Here is a 19,849-nt window from a genome sequence, read left to right on the forward strand (position 1 = left end):
TTCTCAGGAATTTGCTATGATTAAAGGCTGTGAGTCTCGTTAGTACTTTTCAATTATTGTAGTTTCCCTGACAAGTTTTTGGGTGAGGTTCATAATTGAAAAGACAAGGCACATCACTCTGCATCCTTTTCGCCATTTGCATGTGGCTATAATTATAAAATGCAAATGTTCTCTATTTACCAAGGTATTCACACTCTGAGACGATGTGACCAGAACTCCCTAGGGTTATGTAGCACCACACAGAGCTTGGCTTAGTGGCGGAGATGGAATTGACTCCAATGAACTCAGCCTGTCAATAATTATGCCAGTTTCCCGACGAGAGTCACGGTGGGGCGGCTAAAGGTTCACTGCCTACATTGTCTAATTGGAATTTACTCTCGCCTGACAGTCACATAGGAAAGAAAATAAGCATTGCTTGATCATGTTGTGGGTGTGTATACAATGAGGTGGCCTTTTCTGAACTATGGATAGGACATTGTTTTCCTCGTGGTCAGTTATAATTGACCATTTACAATGTTGCATTCAAATTCGCATTAATTAGATATTAATTGATATAAATGTGTTGATAGCAGAGAATGTTTCATGTCATTTACTGTCCTGACATGAAAAAAAAAGAAAAACTGAGGCGCTCTTTTAGCACTGCTGAAAAATACACTATGTTGTCAGCTTGCATTAATAATTTTAATAAGAAGATCCCAAAGACAATGGGGAATTTACATTCTTGATATTCTGTGTGGATTGGTCAGATGTTTTGATAATACATTTCAAAGAACAACCTTGAGGAGTTCCCTCTTGGTAGGAGCTAATTTGTTAATTAGATATCAGACACTAGTTTTGGAGGTTATTTTACTAAGAAATGTTCTGAAAAATTAATGAATGTCGTAATTAGACTTTTAATTGATAATGAATAGGCGTATATTGGAATAATTTAATAGATTAAAATGCAAAATCATGGTTTTAAACTCATTATGAAGATTTGACTACAAATTATGGCATAAGTGGACGACAAGTGGATAAGATTTCGATTAAGATATTAATGAGCAAGCGACAACGAACGTAGTCAATATAACTATTTGTTCAGCACTTTTGAAATGTACAGCAACATAATTCAGAACATGGGCCGTTCTTAGTGTTCTCCCTGTACCAGTCAGAACCGTAGGGTAAATAAAGGGGGCACATAAACAGACAACGAAAGCTCTTACAATATTTGATGATTACATTATTACATTTCATTAAAACAGGTTATAGGCTATTTGTGCACCACCAAGTTAGAACAGTAAGCAAAATTAAGAGGTGAAAATATACCAAATTATTAGGGTGAGGCAAATTGAACGCCATTTGGGTCTTTGCGTGTCAAGACATATAACACTATTTGACGCGTTAAAAGAAGCTTTTAATTTGACACGTCAAGTAACACAATTATATCATAGAATGTTGAGTGTGCTGAATTTGCACGTGCAAGCCAAGCACCACAACTACTAACGTTACGTGTTTACAATATCGCGTTGGTGAAAATAGACCAAATTATTAGGGTGAGGCAAATTGAACGCCATTTGGGTCTTTGCGTGTCAAGACATATAACACTATTTGACGCGTTAAAAGAAGCTTTTAATTTAACACGTCAAGTAACACAATTATATCATAGAATGTTGAGTGTGCTGAATTTGCACGTGCAAGCCAAGCACCACAACTACTAACGTTACGTGTTTACAATATCGCGTTGGTGAAAATAGACCAAATTATTAGGGTGAGGCACATTGGCTACTAACAGCTTACTACACAACATACACACTGGGACGGTTTCACAGATGGTGCTTAGATTAAGCCAAGAGTAGGCCTTAATGTGTACTTGTTAAACTAAGACATTTGAGTAGCTTTCATGAACGTGGCTTAAATTCCGAGTCTATGGAGTCCTGGAGTAAGGTAAGTAAGCCTAAATGAAAACACCTGGGTTAAGCCTGATTAGGTTAAGTATGAGCACATGCTGTTGGTCAAACGGTGCTCATAAAAACCCGGAATGAAATAGGAAAAAACATTACTGGTGTGAATCTTGAGACAAAACAAAAATAATTTGTTCAAAAAACTTCAGTGAGTATGAAAAAACGCTACTAAAACACATTGTGTCAAACCATCTAGTTATTGAAAGTAAAAACCATACTGCTGCTACTGAGCAAAAGAAAGGTTGGGCTGCAATTTGCAGTGAATTCGATGCAAATGAAAATGTAACCACAAGAAGAATACAACAACTACAGGTGAGATATCTTCATTTATCAGTATTTCACATTTCTCATATTCATATCTTTGTGACATCACTTATATATATTTTTTTACCTTTATTTTACTAGGCAAGTCAGTTAAGAACAAATTCTTATTTTCAATGACGCCCTAGGAACAGTGGGTTAACTGCCTGTTCAGGGGCAGAACAACAGATTTTGTACCTTGTCAGCTTGGGGATTTGAACTTGCAACCTTTCGGTTACTAGTCCAATGCTCTAACCACTAGGCTACAATACCTAGTGGTATTGAATGATATCTGCCTTTATACTCTGTGGAAGAACCTTAAACTGGCTTTAAAAAAAGATAATGCAGAGATCAGAAGAGAGTGATTTACTACTGGTGGTGGGCCACCATAAAAAGACAATACTGATCAATTGAGTGACTCTGGATGGTATACCAGACGATGACCATTTGGACAGTTCAGATGAAGAACTGAGCGCAAATGGTACATATACCAAAGACAGTAAAATGGTTACTTCCTTTGGTATAAATACATTCCACTGTCTGTGTCGTTCTTTATTATTCTTTCATTCTAAGGACCATATGAGTTTATTTGTGCTTCTAATGGTGTTCTTTTTCCAGAGGAAAGGAATGTGAACAGGTTGGAAGAGCCAGTGTACAGTGAGTGTGTACCCTCCATCTGCTATAGCATCCTTGAGAGAAGATGCTGCCACCACCTTTCAGCAAAGAACAAAAAAGATGACCATGCATGAAAAAACAGAGGATTTCATAAGCATAACATGAAATATCTGCGGGAAGAACATGAAATGAAAATGAGAATTCTACAGGTTGAATTGGATATGAAGTTGGAAGAGAGAGGTATGATCCCAACAATTTACAGTAATGAGACAATTGTGATTTACCAGCCGTGGTGAACAATATCATATGTAAAAAAAAAAAATGTTTCATGAGTGAGAGTATTTTAATAACCATAAACTACATTTTAAACCAGCCTTGGTTTGGTCACTCATTTTGCTGCACACTATTTGAATTGTGTACAGAACAAACATTATCAAAGCAAAAATAATCCATCTCATCTAGTTGAAGTGTTGCAATGTGAAAGCAACTCTGTGTGCAAGTTCTCGTTGGTCAATGGCTGCCTCAGCCATGGGCACATCTGCTTGTTCCTGATCTTCCATTGGAGGATCAGGACAGCAATGCTGCTTCAGGAAGTTGTGCCGCACAGCTGTAGCAATGATCACCTTGCAGCATCTTCTTGGCTTGAAACTAAGTGTGTTGCGTGAAATGTATTTTTCCATACTCCAAACACGCCCGACCATCCCTCTCATGCGGATATGAGCTCGGTTGGATCTTGCTGCTCAGCTGTTGTGGGATTTATGTACGGAGTGAATTGAAAAGTTACTCTGACCATATCCACTGTCTACAAGTAGTAGTCCACTATGTTGTCCTCTCTGAAACTGAGCACACATTGAAGAGTTGAGAAAAATTCTTGAATTGTGAGTTGCACCTTTCCAACGGGCAACAATGTTTGAAAACTCTAAATTAGGAGTGCATACACCTTGAACAATGATAGAAACCAGTTCTTACAGTTCCTGTGCTCCTCAGCATCAGGAGTTGATGGACACTTGATGGGAATATGACATCCGTCTATACAGCCAATCACTCCTGGGAAATGCCCATGTTCATACAATTGCACTTTATAGTTGGCTTGGCCAGCAGCATCAGTAAATTTGATGTAATGACTCCTCAGTTCACAAATGGCCCTGCAGACTGAACTATTTTACACACCATTGCTTCACAGGCACCACACAAATCACCAGTTTCCCGATGAAAGATTCCAGATGCCAAAATCCTCAAAGTGATCAGAACTTGGAGAGAATTGGGTAAAGGCCTTCCTCTTTGAGACAGAGAGGAAAGTCTAGGCTCAATCAAAGATATTATCTCCAATGCATTTTCTTTGTACATACAAAAGCGGCCTCGAAAAGCTATTTCATCACAGTAATTGAATGGATTACTCCTATCCACAAGTACTCATCTGGCTGGCCTCTGTAGTGCATGATGGTCTTCCTTTAGATATTCCAAATAGTTCATACTCTATCACAAACAGTACTAAGCAGAAGTTAAACCTGCCTCTTTGAAGAATTTTTCTTTTAAAGAGGGGGATCAGCTTTAATATTGCGGAAAGATGGTTGCTTCCATCAATGTAATTGTCTGCATCATTTCCAATCCCCCATATATTTTTGGGGTAAATAAATATAAAAATATACACACATACCCATATTTTTATGCATAAACATTCATACATATACATTTTTTAAATATACCCTTATTATTCCCCAAACCCCACCACCCCTCCCCCAATTGGAGTAAACAAATAAACAATAACACTTAGGCTTCTACCTTCAGTTTATTCATATTATACACATATTACAGACACAATCTATTTTACAATAGTTATATTTTGTTTGTTTTTAGTCCTTCCTCTATTTCTGATGTCCATCCAGTTTGATTTCTATTTGTATCTGTGCTATTTCACAACATTTCTGAACCTATATACATTTTACAGACCCCGTATGTTTTACATTGGTTATCTTGTTGTTATTAGTCCCACCCTTCAGCTCCATTCAACCCCTCCCATGTATCTCTTAACACCATCCATTTTGGATTTCTATTTGCCATATATTTTTCAACTGTGCTGTGATGCTTCACAAAAGTACTGAACCTTTCTATTCTCATAGCTTATACAGATTGGAAATTAAATAAACATTTTTGCTAAAATAATTATTATATTATTGATTGATTGACTATGAATTTTCAAATCACCCAGTATGGCTATCTACAGCGTTAGCTGTAGGTAAATGTTGCAATTCTTCAGCCATTCCTGGACCTGTGACCAAAAACAAGCTGCATATGGACAATACCAAAATAAATGATCTAATGACTCTTCCTCCTCACAGCAAAATCTGCAGAGCTGGGAAGATTGTATCCCCCATATATATACCAATCAATTGGTTGCAAGAATTTTGTATAATAATTTAAATTTAAAAATATGAAGTTTTGATTCTGCCATTGTTTTGCGTGTTAATTCATAAACCATGTGCCATGGAATAGGTACATAGAAATTCTCTTTACAAATATTTTGACATTTACATGGCACAGCTGTCAATTATTTGGTCCTTAAATGAAATTGGTATATGTTTGTATTTATCACAATTTTCTTTAACCATTTATGGTCTTTAATTCAGGGCTGACAGACAAGTTCCTTACTTTTTCCCCCTTCTACTTGCCTCTTCCATTTGTGTGGTAATTCTGCAATTAATTGGATGTAATTTTGGGTAGAGCAGACATTTCCATATGTCTGTGCTAGCTGCATGTGTTGGTTGATTTCTTTTGATTTTCTCATGATGTCAAGCAAAGAGGCACTGAGTTGGAAGGTAGGCCTTGAAATACATCCACAGGTACACCTCCAATTGACTCAAATGATGTCAATTAGTCTATCAGAAGCTTCTAAAGCCATTACATAATTTTCTGGAATTTTCCAAGCTGTTTAAAGACACTGTCAACTTAGTGTATGTAAACTTCTGACCCACTGGAATTGTGATACAGAGAATTATAAGGGAAATAATCTGTCTGTGAACTATTGTTGGAAAAATTACTTGTGTCATGCACAAAGTAGATGTCCTAACCGACTTGCCAAAACTATGTTAACAAGAAATTTGTGGAGTGGTTGAAAAACAAGTTTTAATGACTCCAACCTAAGTGTATGTAAACTTCTGACTTCAACTGTAACTCCACCAGTCCTATTTATATAATTTACAAACATTATACCTTTTTTTAGATTTATCGAAAAAACTGTCATATACTAAAGAGTTAATCCGGGTGATTTTTCCACAAAGACAGGTATTTTCCTTTCCATGGTAGCAAGATCTTGTCTATTTTTGCTAACTTTCTATAAAAATGTATTGGGGTGAGATAATTTCTTTCTTTTGTGATTTGTATACTGAGTATGTCCACATCCCCGTCAGACCATTTTATTGGTAAACTACACGGTAATGTAAAAGTTCAATTTTATTGTGATCCAATACGTAATATAGTATACTAATCATAATTTGGTTTTAATCCAGAGAGGTTAGCAAAAGTATCTAGATCCGCTATGAGGCTGTGGAGGGATTCTAATTGTGGTTTTAAAAGAAAACATGAATCATCAGTGTACAATGACACCTTTGTTTTAAGCCACGGATTTCTAATCCCTAAATATTATTGTTAGATCTAATTTTAATAGATAACATTTCATTGACAATAATAAATAGATGTGCAGATAGTGGACAACCTTGTATTACTCCTCTTGACAGTTTAAAACTTTCTGAGATGTAGCCATTATTTACTATTTTACACATAGTGTTACTATACATAACTTTAAGAGATTATAAGAGATTATTCAAAATTGAAATATTCTTGTCATGTCTTGTTATGTCTGTTCCTGTCCTTTCTCTTCACTCTGTCTCTCTCTGCTGGTCTTTTTAGGTTACCTTCTCTGTCTCTCATTCTTCAGCTGTTCTACATCTTCCCTAACTAGCTCATTCACTCCTTCCCACCTGTTCTCTCTTCCCCCTCTGATTAGGTCTCTATTTCTCTCTCTGTTCCTGCTACTTTCTGTTCCTGCTACTTTCAGTGTTGCGGTCAGAGAGTATGGCTCTCCACTCAGAACCTTCCCCTTAAGACAGCTTCTCGCAAGTTGGCCCCGCGGTTCATTGGTCCGTTCCGTATTTCTCAGGTCATTAATCCTGTCGCAGTGCGACTTCTTCTCCCGCGCTATCTTCGTCGCGTTCACCCGGTCTTCCATGTCTCCTGTGTTAAGCCCGTTCTTCGCGCCCCCGCTCGTCCCTCCCCCCCATCCTTGTCGAGGGCGCACCCATCTACAGGGTTCGTAAGATTTTGGACATGCGCCCTCGGGGCCGTGGTCATCAGTACCTAGTGGATTGGGAGGGGTACGGTCCTGAGGAGAGGAGTTGGGTTCCCTCTCGGGACGTGCTGGACCGTTCGCTGATCGATGATTTCCTCCGTTGCCGCCAGGGTTCCTCCTCGAGTGCGCCAGGAGGCGCTCGGTGAGTGGGGGGGGTACTGTCATGTCTTGTTATGTCTGTTCCTGTCCTTTCTCTTCACTCTGTCTCTCTCTGCTGGTCTTTTTAGGTTACCTTCTCTGTCTCTCATTCTTCAGCTGTTCTACATCTCCCCTAACTAGCTCATTCACTCCTTCCCACCTGTTCTCTCTTCCCCCTCTGATTAGGTCTCTATTTCTCTCTCTGTTCCTGCTACTTTCAGTGTCTGATTCTTGTTTGTGTTTTTGATGCCAGAAGCAAGCTGTCGTCCCGTTTGCTTCCACCTTGTCCTATCCTGTCGGAGTCTGCCTGGCAGGTGCATCCTGCATTATACTACGTTCTTTTGTTCCATTGACTACGTTGGAAGAGGATTTATGCCATTCCTGTTTTTCATTAAAGAACTCTGTTTTCTGTTAAAACCGCTTTTGGGTCTTCACTCAAGTACATAACAGAAGAATCAGACCAAGAATGGACCCAGCGGCTCCGGACCCTTTTCACTCCGCCGTCGAGATCCAGGGAGTGATGCTAGGCAGACATGAGGAGGAATTGTCTGCTGCTCGACATGCCGTTGAGACCCTGGCCGTCCAAGTCTCCGACCTCACAAGACAGGTTCACCAACTCCACCTCGATCCACCGCCCACTTCCAGGGTTTCCGAGTCTCCGGAGCCCAGGATCAACAACCCGCCGTGTTACTCTGGGAGCCCACTGAGTGCCGCTCATTCCTCACTCAGTGTGATGTGGTGTTCTCTCTCCAGCCCAACACTTACTCCAGGAGCGCAGCCCGCATCGCCTACGTCATTTCTCTCCTTACCGGACGGGCGCGTGAGTGGGGCACGGCAATCTGGGAGGCGAGGGCTGAGTGTATTAACCAGTATCAGGACTTTAAGGAGGAGATGATACGGGTTTTTGACCGTTCTGTTTTTGGGGAGGAGGCTTCCAGGGCCCTGTCTTCCCTATGTCAGGGGAATCGATCCATAACGGATTATTCTATTGAGTTTCGCACTCTCGCTGCCTCTAGTGACTGGAACGAGCCGGCTTTGCTCGCTCGTTTTCTGGAGGGTCTCCTCGTCGAGGTTAAGGATGAGATCCTCTCCCGGGAGGTTCCTTCCAGTCTGGACTCCTTAATAGCTCTCGCTATTCGCATAGAGCGACGGTTTGATCTTCGTCGCCGAGCTCGTGGAAAGGAGCTCGCGTTCTCCGTTGCTCCCTCTCCGCATCACTGCCACCCTCCTCCGCCGGCTCGGATGCTGAGCCTATGCAGCTGGGGGTATCCGCATCTCGGCCAAGGAGAAGGAACGGAGAATCACCAATCGCCTCTGTCTCTACTGCGGCTCCGCTGGTCATTTTGTCACCTCATGTCCAGTAAAAGCCAGAGCTCATCAGTAAGAGGAGGGCTACTGGTGAGCGCAACTACTCAGGCCTCTCCTTCTGGATCACGCACTACCTTTCCGGTCCATCTCCGCTGGCCCGGTTCATCTGCTTCCTGCAGTGCCTTGATAGACTCTGGGGCGGAGGGCTGTTTTATGGACGAGACCTGGGCTCGGGAACATGACATTCCTCTCAGACAGTTAGGGGAGCCCACGGCCTTGTTCGCTTTAGATGGTAGTTCTCTCCCCAAGATTCAGCGTGAGACGCTGCCTTTAACCCTCACTGTCTCTGGTAATCATAGCGAAACCATTTCTTTTTTAATTTTCGTTCACCTTTTACACCTGTTGTTTTGGGTCATCCCTGGCTAGTGCGCCATAACCCTTCTATTAATTGGTCTAGTAATACTATCCTATCCTGGAATGTTTCTTGTCATGTGACCTGTTTAATGTCTGCTATCCCTCCTGTTTCCTCTGTTTCTTCTTCACAGGAGGAGCCTGGCGATTTGACAGGGGTGCCGGAGGAGTATCACGATCTGCGCACGGTGTTCAGTCGTTCCAAGGCCACTTCTCTCCCTCCACACCGGTCGTATGACTGTAGTATTGATCTCCTTCCGGGAACTACTCCCCCGGGGTAGATTATACTCTCTGTCGGCTCCCGAACGTAAGGCTCTCGAGGATTATTTGTCGGTTTCGCTCGACGCCGGTACCATAGTCTCCTCCTCCTCTCCCGCCGGAGCGGGGTTTTTTTTTTGTTCAGAAGAAGGACGGGTCCCTGCGCCCATGCGTGGATTATCGAGGGCTGAATGACATAACAGTTAAGAATCGTTATCCGCTTCCTCTTATGTCTTCAGCCTTCGAGATCCTGCAGGGAGCCAGGTTTTTCACCAAATTGGACCTTCGTAACGCCTACCATCTCGTGCGCATCAGGGAGGGGGACGAGTGGAAGACGGCGTTTAACACTCCGTTAGGGCACTTTGAATACCGGGTTCTTCCTTTCGGCCTCGTTAACGCTCCAGCTGTCTTTCAGGCACTAGTTAACGACGTCCTGAGAGACATGCTGAACATTTTTGTTTTCGTTTACATGGACGATATCCTGATTTTTTCACCGTCTCTCTCGATTCATGTTCAGCACGTGCGACGCGTCCTCCAGCGCCTTTTGGAGAACTGTCTTTATGTGAAGGCTGAGAAGTGCACTTTTCATGCCGCCTCTGTCCCTTTTCTCGGTTCCGTTATTTCCGCTGAGGGCATTAAGATGGATCCCGCTAAGGTCCAGGCTGTCATTGATTGGCCCGTTCCTAAGTCACGCGTCGAGCTGCAGCGCTTTCTGGGCTTCGCTAATTTCTATCGTCGTTTCATCCGTAATTTCGGTCAGGTGGCAGCTCCCTCACAGCCCTTACTTCTGTTAAGACGTGTTTTAAGTGGTCCGTTTCCGCCCAGGGAGCTTTTGATCTTCTTAAGAATCGTTTTACATCCGCACCTATTCTTGTTACACCTGACATCTCTAGTCAGTTTGTTGTTGAGGTTGACGCGTCAGAGGTGGGCGTGGGAGCCATTCTTTCTCAGCGCTCTCTCTCTGACGGCAAGGTCCATCCTTGCGCGTTTTCTCTCATCGCTTATCGCCGTCAGAACGTAACTATGATGTTGGTAATCGCGAACTGCTCGCCATCCGCTTAGCCCTAGGCGAATGGCGACAGTGGTTGGAGGGGGCGACCGTTCCTTTTGTCGTTTGGACTGACCATAGGAACCTTGAGTACATCCGTTCAGCCAAACGACTTAATGCGCGTCAGGCTCGTTGGGCTCTGTTTTTCGCTCGTTTCGAGTTTGTTATTTCTTATCGTCCGGGCTCAAAAAACACCAAGCCTGATGCTTTATCTCGTCTCTTCAGTTCTTCTGAGGTCTCCACCGACCCCGAGGGGATTCTCCCTGACGGGCGTGTTGTCGGGTTGACTGTCTGGGGAATTGAGAGGCAGGTAAAGCAAGCACTCGCCCACACTCCGTCGCCGCGAGCTTGTCCTAGGAACCTTCTGTTCGTTCCCGACTCGTCCGGCCGTTCTTCAGTGGGCCCACTCTGCCAAGTTAGCCGGCCACCCCGGCGTTCGGGGTACGCTCGCTTCCATTCGCCAGCGTTTCTGGTGGCCCACTCGGGAACGTGACGCGCGTCGATTTGTCGCCGCTTGTTCGGTCTGCGCGCAGACTAAATCTGGGAACTCTCCTCCTGCCGGTCGTCTCAGACCGCTTCCCATTCCCTCTCGACCGTGGTCTCACATCGCTTTAGATTTTATCACCGGACTGCCTTCATCAGCGGGGAAGACAGTTATTCTTACGGTTGTCGATAGATTCTCTAAGGCGGCTCATTTCATTCCTCTCGCTAAGCTCCCTTCTGCTAAGGAGACGGCTCAGATCATTATCGAGAATGTTTTCCGAATTCATGGCCTTCCGTCTGACGTCGTTTCCGACAGAGGCCCGCAGTTCACGTCTCAATTTTGGAGGGAGTTTTGCCGTTTGATTGGGGCTTCCGTCAGTCTCTCGTCCGGCTTTCATCCCCAGTCTAACGGTCAAGCCGAACGGGCCAATCAGACTGTTGGTCGCATTTTACGCAGTCTTTCCTTTCGTAACCCTGCGTCTTGGTCAGAACAGCTCCCCTGGGCAGAGTACGCCCACAACTCGCTTCCCTCGTCTGCTACCGGTCTATCTCCTTTTCAGAGTAGCCTCGGGTACCAGCCTCCGCTGTTCTCATCTCAGCTCGCCGAGTCCTGCGTCCCCTCCGCTCAGGCTTTTGTCCAGCGTTGCGAGCGCACCTGGAAGGGGTCAGGTCGGCACTTTGCCGTAATAGGGTGCAGACTGTGAGGGCCGCTAATAAGCGTAGGACCAAGAGTCCTAGATATTGTTGCGGTCAGAGAGTATGGCTCTCCACTCAGAACCTTCCCCTTAAGACAGCTTCTCGCAAGTTGGCCCCGCGGTTCATTGGTCCGTTCCGTATTTCTCAGGTCATTAATCCTGTCGCAGTGCGACTTCTTCTCCCGCGCTATCTTCGTCGCGTTCACCCGGTCTTCCATGTCTCCTGTGTTAAGCCCGTTCTTCGCGCCCCCGCTCGTCCCTCCCCCCATCCTTGTCGAGGGCGCACCCATCTACAGGGTTCGTAAGATTTTGGACATGCGCCCTCGGGGCCGTGGTCATCAGTACCTAGTGGATTGGGAGGGGTACGGTCCTGAGGAGAGGAGTTGGGTTCCCTCTCGGGACGTGCTGGACCGTTCGCTGATCGATGATTTCCTCCGTTGCCGCCAGGGTTCCTCCTCGAGTGCGCCAGGAGGCGCTCGGTGAGTGGGGGGGGGGGTACTGTCATGTCTTGTTATGTCTGTTCCTGTCCTTTCTCTTCACTCTGTCTCTCTCTGCTGGTCTTTTTAGGTTACCTTCTCTGTCTCTCATTCTTCAGCTGTTCTACATCTCCCCTAACTAGCTCATTCACTCCTTCCCACCTGTTCTCTCTTCCCCCTCTGATTAGGTCTCTATTTCTCTCTCTGTTCCTGCTACTTTCAGTGTCTGATTCTTGTTTGTGTTTTTGATGCCAGAAGCAAGCTGTCGTCCCGTTTGCTTCCACCTTGTCCTATCCTGTCGGAGTCTGCCTGGCAGGTGCATCCTGCATTATACTACGTTCTTTTGTTCCATTGACTACGTTGGAAGAGGATTTATGCCATTCCTGTTTTTCATTAAAGAACTCTGTTTTCTGTTAAAACCGCTTTTGGGTCTTCACTCAAGTACATAACAATTCTAGGGATTTATATACAGTGCCTTGCGAAAGTATTCGGCCCCCTTGAACTTCGCAAACTTTTGCCACATTTCAGGCTTCAAACATAAAGATATAAAACTGTATTTTTTTGTGAAGAATCAACAACAAGTGGGACACAATCATGAAGTGGAACGACATTTATTGGATAATTCAAACTTTTTTAACAAATCAAAAACTGAAAAATTGGGCGTGCAAAATTATTCAGCCCCCTTAAGTTAATACTTTGTAGCGCCACCTTTTGCTGCGATTACAGCTGTAAGTCGCTTGGGGTATGTCTCTATCGGTTTTGCACATCGAGAGACTGAAATTTCTTCCCAATCCTCCTTGCAAAACAGCTCGAGCTCAGTGAGGTTGGATGGAGAGCATTGTTGAACAGCAGTTTTCAGTTCTTTCCACAGATTCTCGATTGGATTCAGGTCTGGACTTTGACTTGGCCATTCTAACACCTGGATATGTTTATTTTTGAACCATTCCATTGTAGATTTTGCTTTATGTTTTGGATCATTGTCTTGTTGGAAGACAAATCTCCGTCCCAGTCTCAGGTCTTTTGCAGACTCCATCATGTTTTCTTCCAGAATGGTCCTGTATTTGGCTCCATCCATCTTCCCATCAATTGTAACCATCTTCCCTGTCCCTGCTGAAGAAAAGCAGGCCCAAACCATGATGCTGCCACCACCATGTTTGACAGTGGGGATGGTGTGTTCATTGTGATGAGCTGTGTTGCTTTTACGCCAAACATAACGTTTTGCATTGTTGCCAAAAAGTTCAATTTTGGTTTCATCTAACCAGAGCACCTTCTTCCACATGTTTGGTGTGTCTCCCAGGTGGCTTGTGGCAAACTTTAAACAACACTTTTTATGGATATCTTTAAGAAATGGCTTTCTTCTTGCCACTCTTCCATAAAGGCCAGAATTGTGCAATATACGACTGATTGTTGTCCTATGGACAGAGTCTCCCACCTCAGCTGTAGATCTCTGCAGTTCATCCAGAATGATCATGGGCCTCTTGGCTGCATCTCTGATCAGTCTTCTCCTTGTATGAGCTGAACGTTTAGAGGGACGGCCAGGTCTTGGTAGATTTGCAGTGGTCTGATACTCCTTCCATTTCAATATTATCGCTTGCACAGTGCTCCTTGGGATGTTTAAAGCTTGGGAAATCTTTTTGTATCCAAATCCGGCTTTAAACTTCTTCACAACAGTATCTCGGACCTGCCTGGTGTGTTCCTTGTTCTTCATGATGCTCTCTGCGCTTTTAACGGACCTCTGAGACTATCACAGTGCAGGTGCATTTATACGGAGACTTGATTACACACAGGTGGATTGTATTTATCATCATTAGTCATTTAGGTCAACATTGGATCATTCAGAGATCCTCACTGAACTTCTGGAGAGAGTTTGCTGCACTGAAAGTAAAGGGGCTGAATAATTTTGCACGCCCAATTTTTCAGTTTTTGATTTGTTAAAAAAGTTTGAAATATCCAATAAATGTCGTTCCACTTCATGATTGTGTCCCACTTGTTGTTGATTCTTCACAAAAAAATACAGTTTTATATCTTGTTTGAAGCCTGAAATGTGGCAAAAGGTCGCAAAGTTCAAGGGGGCCGAATACTTTCTCAAGGCACTGTATAAACTGCTGCCGTACTTTATCAAAAGCCTTTTCAAAATCAGCTATGAAAACCAGGCCTGGTGTCCTCGATATTTCATAGTATTCTATTGTTTCCAGTACTTGTCATATATTATCAGCAATGTATCGTCCATCTAAAAAACCTGTCTGATTAGGATGAATAATATCTGACAATACCTTGTTAATTCTATGCACCAAGCATTTAGTTAGACTTTTTGCATCACAACACTGAGGCGTAAGAGGCCTCCAATTTTTTAAATGGACTGGATCTTTATATATACCACTTGGATCCTGTTTCAAGAATAATGGAATCAGACCTTGTTGCGTGTCTGATAATCTACCATTTATATAGGAATGGTTAAAACATGCTAATAATGGTCCTCTGAGTATACCATAAACGTTTTATATACTTCCACTGGTATGCCATCCTGCAGTGGAGTTCCCAGCCTTAAAGGCTTTAATTGCATCAAGAAGTTCCTCCTCTGTAATTTGACCTTCACATGAGTCTTTCTGTACATATGTTAATTTTACAGTTTTAATAAGAAAAAAAATCCATACAATTAGCTTCGGTTAGTGGAGACGGAGGAGACTGAAACGAAAACATATTCTTAAAGTACTTCACTTCCTCTTTCAAAATATCATTCGGTGAATCATGCGTGACTTCATCATTTGTAACAAGTTTCAATAAAAACATTTTGGTAGCATTTCTATGTTGAAGATTGAATTAGAATTTGGTGCATTTTTCCCCGATATTCCATCCAGTTCGCTTTATTTTTTATAATATATTACCCTGGATCTTTCTTGTATAAGTTCCTGAATTTCTTTTTGTTTTTCCTCTAACTTATTCTGTGCCTCTATGGTACAGTTTTTATTGCTATCTAGCTATACTGTTAGTTCTTCAATTTCCATTGTTAACATGGACTCCTTTGCTTTTTGTTTTATAGAGGAGTACTGAATTGCATGGCCTCTGAAAGCACATTTAAAAGTGTCCCATACATTAAGGGGATCTGCTGTACCTATGTTACGTCGGAAAAAGTCAGTTATAAATTATTCTGTCCTAGTTATAAACAAGTTATCATCCAGTAGGCTTTGATTAAATTTCCAATATCCTCACCCATGTGGAAATTCTGTAAGAGTAATATATACGCCAATTATGTGATGATCCGACCGCATTCTGTCCCCTATCAACACTTTTTAAACTTTTGGTGCCAGAGAGAATGACATAAGAAAGTAATCAAGACGACAAGCTTGATTAAGCCTCCGCCATGTATATCTCACTAGGTCAGGGTATTTAATCGTCCATATATCCACTAATTCCAATATATCCATGACATTCATGATCTCCTTAAGTGCCTGAGGGTGATAGTTTGTAGTGTGATTTCCTTTACGGTCCATAGAGGTGTTTAAAACCGTATTAAAATCCCCCACAATAATAATAGAGTCTAGTGTTGCTTGTAGATTTGATAAATTCTTATATATATTTTCAAAGAAGCTTGGATCATCATTATTCGGACCGTATAGGTTAATAAGCCATATCTGTTTATTGTTCGATAAATCTACCATGATGATGTTTGGACAATTTGCACATTTGGATCAAAATTACTGTTAATTAATATCATCACACCTTTTGAATTTCTTTGCCCATAGGAGAAATAGATTTAGCCCGCCAGCCCCTTTTCCACAAAACTTCATCTAAAATTGTTGAATGAGTTTCCTGTAAACGATAGATAATATATTCCTTCTCTTTTAGCCAGATAAATACTGATTGTCTTTTCTTATTATTTGCTAAGCCATTACAACTATAACTGGCTATACGTATTTCACCATTTACCATAATGAGAAACAAGTTTAAATTCTATTTATTAAAATATATGTTTGTAAATGTACCATTAAAAAGTAACATGATGAATGAGTGTCTATATAGCTGTACCATGATATTTGCATTGCTACTAAGTAAACCTCCAATTGGTCCCCACTATTCCACCCGCTAATAGCCCTCCTCATACCGAGTTGGGTTGTCATCCCAATGCCCGGCAGACCACCCCCGACCCCCCGGATCCCATAGCCCCGGAGAGACTGGGACCCATCCTTCGAAAATAGCACACAGTGCCACCAACAGAACAGAAGCTGACAACCGCCAAATGCATTTCCATCACCCTCACCCCAATTCGTATTATATATAGCTATTAACAACAACAACAACAAAAATATAAGTTTACATACACCTAGGTTGGAGTCATTAAAACTAATTTTTTTAACCACTCCACAAATGCCTTGTTAACAAACTATAGTTTTGGCAAGTAGGTTAGGACATCTACTTTGTGCATGACACAAGTAATTTTTGCAACAATTGTTCACAGACAAATTATTTCATTATAATTCACTGTATCACAATTCCAGTGAGTCAGAAGTTTAATACACTAAGTTGACTGCGCCTTTAAACAGCTTGGAAAAGTCCCAAAAATTGATGTCATGGCTTTAGAAACTTCTGTTATACTAACTGACGTAATTTGTGTCAATTGGAGGTGTACCTGTGGATGTATTTCAAGGCCTACCTTCAAACTCAGTGCCTCTGCTTGACATCATGGGGAAATCAAAAGAAATCAACCAAGACCTCAGAAAAAATGTAGACCTCCACAAGTCTGTTTCATCCTTGGGAGCAATTTCCAAACGCCAGGTACCACGTTCATCTGTACAAACAATAGTACGCAAGTATAAGCACCATGGAACCATGCAGCCGTCATAGAAGTTCTATATCGACATAACCTGAAAGGCCGCTCAGCAAGGAAGAAGCCACTGCTCCAAAACCGCCATAAAACAAAGCCAGACTACGGTTTGCAACTGCACATGGGGACAAAGATGAAACAAAAATAGAACTGTTTGGCCATAATGACCATCGTTATGTTTGAAGCAAGTAGGGGGACGCTTGCAAGCCGAAGAACACCATCCCAACCGTGAAGCACGGGGTGGCAGCATCATGTTGTGGGGGTGCTTTGCTGCAGGAGGGACTGGTGCACTTCACAAAATAGATGGCATTATGAGGAAAGAAAAGTATGTGGATATGTTGAAGCAACATCACAGACATCAGTCAGGATGTTAAAGCTTGGCTGCAAATGGGACTTCCAAATGGACAATGACCCCAAGCATACTTCCAAAGTTGTGGCAAAATGGCTTAAAGGACAACAAAGTCAAGGTATTGGAGTGGCCATCACAACGCCCTGACCTCAATCCTAAAATCCAAAAAAAGTGTGTGCGAGCAAGGAGGCCTACAAATCTGACTCAGTCACACCAGCTCTGTCAGGAGGAATGGGCCAAAATTCACCAAACGTATTGTGGGAAGCTTGTGGAAGGCTACCTGAAAAGTTTGACCCAAGTTAAGCAATTTAAAGGCAATGCTACCAAATAATAATTGAGTGCATGTGAACTTCTGACCCACTGGGAATGTGATGAAAGAAATAAAAGCTGAAATAAATATTTCTCTCAACTATTATACTGACATTTCAAATTCAAAAAATAAAGGGGTGATCCTAACTGACCTCAAACAGGGATGTTTTTACTAGGATTAGATGTCAGGAATTGTGAAAAACTGAGTTTAAATGTATTTGGCTAAGGTGTATGTAAACTTCCGACTTCAACTGTAATGTCTGTCTGTCTGTCTGTCTGTCTGTCTGTCTGTCTGTCTGTCTGTCTGTCTGTCTGTACAGTATGTACAGTATCTATCTATCTATCTATCTATCTATCTATCTATCTATCTATCTATCTATCTATCTATGTATTAAAAATCCTGTTTTTCTTATTTTCCATAATTCATATTTGTAGTAATGAATGCAATTTAAGCAAAGGATTTTTACCTCTCACCAGTCTCACCATTACCAAAATTACATTATGGCAAGCAATTATTATATTAGCAAACAATTATTGTGAATCATCCTATGTTGTCCCTAACATCTTTCACTCCCTCACAAAAGTTGTGGGATGCACACACACCCACCCACTCATACACACTCAACCCGTTTCCCCACAACAACCATAGATTCAGATTCTCAACAGTTGCACCATCCCAGAGCCCAACTCAAGAAAGGTTTTGATTTACGAATGCATATACAGTTGCAGCTGTATGAGAAGGCCTGCAAAACGATGCAATTTTTTTTTTGCATAAATGGGGAGATTTGATTAACCATTGTCACGTCCTAGATGATGAAGGTCAGATACCCCCTTCCCCTGAAACACTCACAACATGGTCCTCCGTAGTGACCATATTCCCAAGCATCTCCATGCAGTCAGAGCTGTGATTTTGTGCCACCAGTGCCACAATAATATGCCCCTTCTCTGAATGTCTGAGTGTGACCCTCTTCCCCATGGGTTACTGCAGCTAGTGTTGCCAGCACTGCCGCTGCCTGGGTGGGGGCACCCCACCGGAATCCCCACCGGCTAGGTACAAGGTCGTCAAGGTTCTCATTAGCAGCATTGAGAAATTCCTTGTATATTATGCTCTCACTTCAGGGGGCTTTGCAGGACCAACCCTGCCAAGCAGGCTCAGAATCTTGAGGGGGCAGTGCTGCTCTATGTCTCTGACTGCATTTTGGCTGCATACAGACCGCTTACAGCAGGCCCATAAAACAGATAGGGTCTTCTCCTTAGTATCTGGGTCATACAGGTGGGTGTCTAGGGTATAGGGTTGTGGACCGTTCCATCAATATAGGACCATAAATAAATAAATTATATGTATCATTTATTTTACCAATTTAGATCCCATGATGGGAAAATAAATAAATTATATGTATAACTTGTTTTAAAACGCTGTTCCACCATGATAAATAAGATGTATAATTCATTATAAAATGTGTATCCCTCATCTGAACAACATTGAAAGCTCTCTCACAACCCCTGCTCACAGCAATATATTGGTTCTGGGATATGCAACCATTTCCTTTCTCACTCAACGCCACACTTTCCCAAACACCAAAAAACACACACCATCCATCCACATATACTGTGCCTTCTGTTTACTGAGTTTTTATTTCCACCATGTTAAATTAGTGTTTTTGTGTTCCAATTAGTTATATTTGATGATCGATAGAAAAGCCATATTTTTTGTTGTATTATTATAATCCATAACCAGGCTAGAATTGTGTGTTTCCTTATTTGCCAACTCTATGAGAATTTTGTCATGTTTATCGACGACGAGAACTACGCGTTTCCCTTTCAATCTATTTTCCTTGAAAATTGGACACAGAACTTTACGCCGTTCTGCAATTTCCTTCAGGAACTGATCATTCCTGCCAGCAAGTCTTTTCCCCAGGCTTTTAACCATTATTTTATATTTAAAGAAAGAACATTTGGCAACAATTGGGTGTTCATACCTCTGCCTGAAGCGGTGTACTCATTCAAGTTGGATATTGTTGATGGCTTCGTGTGGAATCGCGCTGTAAGGAGGAACTCTCTAACTACATATTCAGGAACTTCTCCTTCTTTCTCTTGGAATCTGTAAGTACCAGATTATCTCCCATGGATCTAGTCTGTATGTCAAGTAAGGCTTCTCTCAGAACGATGTTCTCCTTTTAAAGTTCATTAACTTCTGTTTCAATCTTATTGATTGTCCCTTTTAGCCTGTTTGTGTCTTTCTCCAATGTCACAGCTTTTTCGTCACTCATCTCGAGGCCTTCAACTCTTTTATATCCTTACTGACTAGTTCAAGTATACCCTGTTTGTTATTTATTGATTTTAACAGATTGG

This window comes from Oncorhynchus masou, chromosome 13 (assembly GCF_036934945.1).
Source record: "Oncorhynchus masou masou isolate Uvic2021 chromosome 13, UVic_Omas_1.1, whole genome shotgun sequence".
Classification (NCBI taxonomy): Eukaryota; Metazoa; Chordata; class Actinopteri; order Salmoniformes; family Salmonidae; genus Oncorhynchus; species Oncorhynchus masou.